Source organism: Anolis sagrei, chromosome 3, assembly GCF_037176765.1.
Source record: "Anolis sagrei isolate rAnoSag1 chromosome 3, rAnoSag1.mat, whole genome shotgun sequence".
NCBI lineage: Eukaryota > Metazoa > Chordata > Lepidosauria > Squamata > Dactyloidae > Anolis > Anolis sagrei.
In genome coordinates this window covers 74,261,708-74,267,707 of record NC_090023.1, presented here as the reverse complement: position 1 = coordinate 74,267,707, position 6,000 = coordinate 74,261,708, and the positions used below count along the sequence as shown (strand labels likewise).

At 47.5% G+C, this 6,000-nt stretch overlaps 1 protein-coding gene across 1 annotated transcript in view; it reads left to right on the top strand.

The window, feature by feature from the left end:
* The first annotated feature begins 3,998 nt into the window (after window positions 1-3,998).
* TMPRSS2 (transmembrane serine protease 2) overlaps window positions 3,999-6,000 on the top strand; it is a 41,369-nt gene continuing 39,367 nt past the window's right edge. The window contains exon 1 of the mRNA XM_060770307.2: window positions 3,999-4,246. The gene's annotated coding sequence lies outside the window, so the exon portion shown is untranslated. The remainder of the gene's footprint in view (window positions 4,247-6,000) is intronic.

The following is a 6,000-nucleotide window of genomic DNA, read 5'->3' as shown; positions in this document are numbered from 1 at the left end:
ACAGCAGAGAGAAAAACAGGCAGGGACATCTAATCACCTTTCAAGAAGAGTTTGCTCCAGACACTGTCAGCCCATTGTATGCTAATCAAGGTGGTCAGTTGAAAAGATTCACACCTAGCCCAACTCACAAAAGCCTTTTGTCTCACCCTGGTCATTCCACAGATATATAAACCCCTTTTTCCCAGCTCCAGCAGACCTCTGAGGATGCTTGCCATAGATGCAGGCGAAACGTCAGGAGAAATGCCTCTAGAACATGGCCATATAGCCCGAAAAAACCCACAAGAACTGAGGATTATTACTATTATTATTATTATTGGTGTTGGGGCCTCCAAATTCCAAAGCCAGGCGTTCCAATGTCCAGGGATTCTGGGAGATGAAGCCCAAAACATCTGGAAGGCCAAAGATTGTGCAGGCTTGGCCTTAGTAAAGGTAAAGGTTTTCCCCTGACATTAAGTGCAGTCGTGTCCGACTCTGGAGGTTGGTACTCAACTCAATTTCTAAATCAAATAGTCAGCTTTGTCCGTAAACACCTCCAAGGTCATGTGACCAGCATGACTGCACGGAACACCGTTACCTTCCCCCCAGAGCGGTACCTATTGATCTACTCACATTTGCATGTTTTCAAACTGCTAGGTTGGCAGAAGCTCGAGCTAACAGCGGGTGCTCATGCTGCTCCCTGGATTCAAACCTGTGACCTCTCCACAAAAGTCAACATTGACACTGAAATACAACACTGCCTGAGCTCTGCGAGTTCAGCATTTCTCCGAATGAAGCACAGAGTGTTTGAGGACCAGGACATCGGTAGGGATACCAAGGTGCTAGTTTATAAAGCCATTGTCCTCCCAACCCTGCTATATGCCTGTGAAACGTTGACTATCTACAGACATCACATGGAACTGCTGGAACGATTCCATCACATTGCCTCCGAAAAATCCTGCACATCTCTTGGGAAGACAGGTGGACAAATGTCAGCGTGCTGAAAGAAGCAAAGACCACCAGCATTAAAGTGATGGCCCTCTGCCATCAACTCCGCTGGACTGACCGCATTATCTGAATGCCCAATCACCATTTCCCAAAGCAGTTGCTCTACTCCAAACTCAACAGAAAATGGAATTTTGGAGGACAGGAAAAGAGATTTAAAGATGAACTCAATGCCAACCTTTAAAACTGTGGCATAAACACTGAGAACTGGGAAGCCCTGGTCCTTGAGTGCTGCAGCTGGAGGCAAGCTGTGACCAGCCTTGCTGTAGAATTTGAAGAGGCACGAATGGAGGGCGAAAGAGAGAAACATGCCAAGAGGAAGGCACATCAAGCCAACCCCAACCAGGACCGCATTCTTTCTGAACATGCAGGTCAAGAATAGGGCTCCAGTCACTGCCAGGACACCACACTTGAAGGACAATCTTACTCAGGCAACAAGGGACTGCCTAAGTAAGTAAGTAAGTAAGTACCTATTGATCTACTCACATTTGCATGTTTTCAAACTGTAGAGCTAAAAGCGGGCGCTCATGCCCCTCCCTGGATTCGAACTGCTGATCTTTTGATCAGCAAGTTCAGCAGCTCAGCGGTTTAACCCACTGCACCACCAGGGGCTCTAAGCCTGGCCTACAGCATCTGATATTCCCTCTTCAGAGATGTTTTGACCAATTTATTTATTTACAGTATTTATATTCTGCTCTTCTCACCCTGCAGGGAACTCAGGGCAAATTACAATGCACATATACATGGTAAACATTCAATGCCATTTAGACATACAACATTTATAGACAGACACAGAGGCAATTTAACACTCCGGCTCTTTCTGGCTTCATGGGGGTTCTTTCTGAATTATAGCCCTTTAGTCACTTTTACTTAGGCGTACCCTTGTTGTCCAAGTAAGATTGTCCTCCAAGTTTGGTGTCCTGGTGGTGGGTCCGTAGGTGACTGTGGAGCCCTATTCTTGACCTGCATGCCCTCCCGCAGTGAGGACATCGGTTTCCAGGTGAAAGGCGGTCCTGGTCGGGGTTGGCTTGACGCGGCTTCCTCTTGGCATGTTTCTCTCTTTCGCCCTCCATTTGTGCCTCTTCAAATTCTATAGCACTGCTGGTCACAGCTGACCTCCAGCTAGAGCGCTCAAGGGCCAGGGCTTCCCAGTTCCCGGTGTCTATACCACAGTTTTTAAGGTTTATTTTATTTATTTCAACTATTTGTACCCCGCCCTTCTCAACCCCCTGGGGGGGGGGGGGCTCAGGGCGGCTTCCAATTGGCAGCAATTTGATGCCTCAATATATACATAATAAAAACAGTCAATAATTATAAATAATTAAAACCATTAAAACAATACAATTAAAATCTACTAAGAATTTCCATTCTGGTGGCCATTATTAGCCGAAAACTGTGGTTGGATGCTCCATCAAACTTATCAATAACAACAACAACAACAACAACACTTTATTTATATACCGCTCTATCTCCCCAAGGGGACCCAGAGCGGTTTCAAAGTAAACATAAACAATACATACAAGAAAAAAAATGGCATAAACATAAAATTTACAAGACAATATAAGCATTAAATCCACAACAGCACATATATTTAAAATAATCATGTCTGATCAAGGTAGTTTAAAAGGCTGGGCTGGGCTACTGCAATTTTAAAGGGCCCGGGAAATTAGATAGAGTCTATGGCTGTACATTTCTTTGGCCTAACAGAAGAGAGTGACCTGGGTAATTGGTAGAAGAAGATATGGCCAATTTCAACAGTATCTGGGGCAGCGCTAGAACTAGTCATTCTCAAAGGTTTGTTTAAACCACCAGGTCTTCAGGCTCTTATGAAAGGAGGGGAGGGATGGGGTCTGTCTTATTTCTCTAGGAAGAGCGTTCCAGAGGCAAGGGGCCACCACCGAGAAGGCCCTCTCTCTCGTCCCCACCAACCATGCTTGTGACGGTGGTGGGAGCGAAAGGAGGGCCTCCCTGGAAGATCTTAAAGTTTGTGCCGGTTCATAGAGGGGGATGTGATCGCAAAGTTAGATGGGGCCTGAACTGTTTAGGGCTTTATAGACTTGAATTTGGCTTGCAACTTATCGGTAACCAGTAAAGCTGTTTTAAAAGGGGAGTTGTATGCTCCCTATAGTTTGCTCCAGAAAGGAGCCTGGCTGCCGCCAGTTGTACCAGTTGGAGCTTCTGGGTTGTCTTCAAGGGCATCCCCACATAGAGTGCATTGCAATAGTCCAATCTATCAATAATCTATTTCCAAGCCATTGTCAACATGGCTTGGAAACAATGGCTTCAAACTACAAGAAAGGAGATTCCATCTGAACATTTGGAGGAACTTCCTGACTGTGAGAGCCGTTCAGCGGTGGAACTCTCTGTGTGGTGGAGGCTCCCTCTTTGGAAGCTTTTAAACAGAGGCTGGATGGCCATCTGTCAGGGGTGATTTGAATGCAATATTCCTGCTTCTTGGCAGGGGGTTGGACTGGATGACCCACGAGGTCTCTTCCAACTAATTGATTCTATGATTCTATGAACATTGTTGTTGTTAATGTCCGCTTAATTACCCGAAGGCCTGGTTCCACATCCATGTTTTAAACTTTTTTTCTAAAGGTGAGGGCCTAATTTTCCTGGGGAGTGAGTTCAAAGGTTAAATCTTGAAATCTCTTTTCCTGTCCTCCAACATTCCCTTTGTACCTTTGGTACCTAATGGTCTCAGCTCTCCTCCTCAGCAGGGTGAACTCAGCTTCACTTCTAAGAGCAGACCAGAGCAGACCAGGTGCTTTCGGGGGTACTGAGACCCTTATTCCGGACCAAATCCCCCTGTGTCTGCTGGCAGGTGAGCTTGGCCTTGGGCTGGCCTTGCGATGAGGAAGAGACTGGGCGAAATTCCCCTGGCTCGCCGCCCGCCCCTTCCCGCCCCTTCCCTTCCCTTTTCCCTTCCCTTCCCCGGGTCCTTGAAGGTGAGTGAATGCGAGAGCGCGTCAGTGCGGTGATGAAGTGAGAAAAGAGGGAGGGGCGGGGAGCGGAGGGTTTGCAGAAAAGCCGCTGCAAGGGATCCAGCGGCTTTTTCCTCTCCTTGTCTCGTCTCTTGAAGCCTCGGAGCTCTTCTTCCTCCTCCTCCTCCTCCTCAGGTGCTCTTTCTCTCCCCGCAGGGAAGGGCGCTAGACGGGAGGGGCGCTATTCAAAGAGCTCCCGGAGGGAAGTGAGCCCGAGAGGAAGGGAGGAAAGGAGGAAGGAAGGAAGGAAGACGCGTGCTTTCCGAGGAAGGGAGCCTCAGGTGAGCTCGCAGCCCAAGGGAAGGTCGCTTTTCCCCCAAACGGGTGGGTGGGTGAAAACGAGACAAGCAAAGGGTGCCCAGAGGCCGCCTTTGGCCTCACTGTTGCTGAAATGCGGGAAGCGAAGCAGCCAAGGAGGCGTCCTCGGACACCCGAGCCTGTCTCTATCATTGGAGTGCCTTGCTTGCTCAAACAAGGGGCCCCCTCTTCATGGGGAGGCTTGGAAGCGAACTGGGCCAGGAAGGGAAGGGAAGAGGGAGGGAGGGAGCCACGCAAGGCGTGGAGGAAAAGGACCCCACCTGTGTTACCTTTTGAACCAACTCTAAACAGGAGAGAATTCCACATATAGTATGTTTCAGTGGTGAAAGGCATAAGGCAGAGTTTCTGAACCCTGGGGGTCTGGACCCCTGAGGCAGTCCTGAAGGGGGTGTCAGAGTGGTCGCCAAAGATCATCAGAAAACACAGTAATTTTTGTTGGTCACGGGGGTTCTGAGTGAAAAGTTTGGCCCAATTCTGTCGTTGCTCTTTGATTGTAGGTGAACTGTAAATCCCAGCAAGTACAACTCCCAAAATGTTGAGGTCTATTTTCCCCAAATTCCAGCAGTGTGCACATTTGGGCATATTGAGTATCCCTGCCAAGCTTGGTCCAGATCCATCATTGTTTGAGTCCACAGTGCTCTCTTGATGTATGTGAACTACAACTCCAAAACGCAAGGTCAATGCCCACCAAACGCTTCCAGTATTTTCTGTTGGTCATGGGAGCTCTGTGTGCCAAGTTTGGTTCAGTTCCATAGTTGGTGGAATTCAGAATGCTCTTTGAATGTAGGTGAACTATACATCCCAGCAATTACAACTCCTAGATGACAAAATCAATTCCTCCTCCCCAACCCCACCAGTATTCAAATTTGGGTGTATTGGGTATTTGTGCCAAATTTGGTCCAGTGAATGAAAATATATCCTGCGTATCAGATATTTACATTATGATTCATAACAGTAGAAAAATTACAGTTGTGAAGTAGCAACAAAATCATTTTATGGTTGGGGGTCACCACAACATGAGGAACTGTATTAAGAGGTGGTGGCATTAGGAAGGTTGAGAAGCTCTGGCATAAGGGGGTCCTCTGAGGTTGGACAAAAGACATTTCTAGCTTAAGTTTGGCTGGTGCCCACATCAAAGGTTATCCTTTCTTAGGATGTATCTATGCCAGACCTGGGCAAATGTGGGCCCTCCAAGTGTTTGGGAATTGTGGGAGTTGAGGTCCAAAACACCTGGAGGGTGCAAGTTTGCCCGGGTCTGATCTACACTGTCGAATGAATGTAGCTTGACCCTATTGCTATGGCTAAGTGCTATGGAAACCCGGGAGTTGTGGTTTTGAAAGCTCTTCAGTCTTCTCTGCCATAGTACTAGTGCCTCATCAAACTATAACTCCCAGGGTTTTGTAGCATTGAGCCCATCACAGTTAAAGTGGTATCAAACTGTAGATGCACCTCAGTCTCAAAGGTCCTAGTACCTCCCAGGTTGTTCCCAACTTTCGGAGACCCCAAGGTAACACTAATGGGGGTTTTTCTTGGCAAGATTTGTTCAGAGCCGTTTTGTCTTAATCTTCTGGGGAGGCTGAGAGAGTGGGATTTACTGAACCTCACCCATTAACCTCACCTCTCCGACACTGTCCTATATCTCAGGATCTGATCCCAGATTATCTGCTTTAAACTGGATTATATGAGTCACCACTGCCAGATAATCTGGTATCAGATC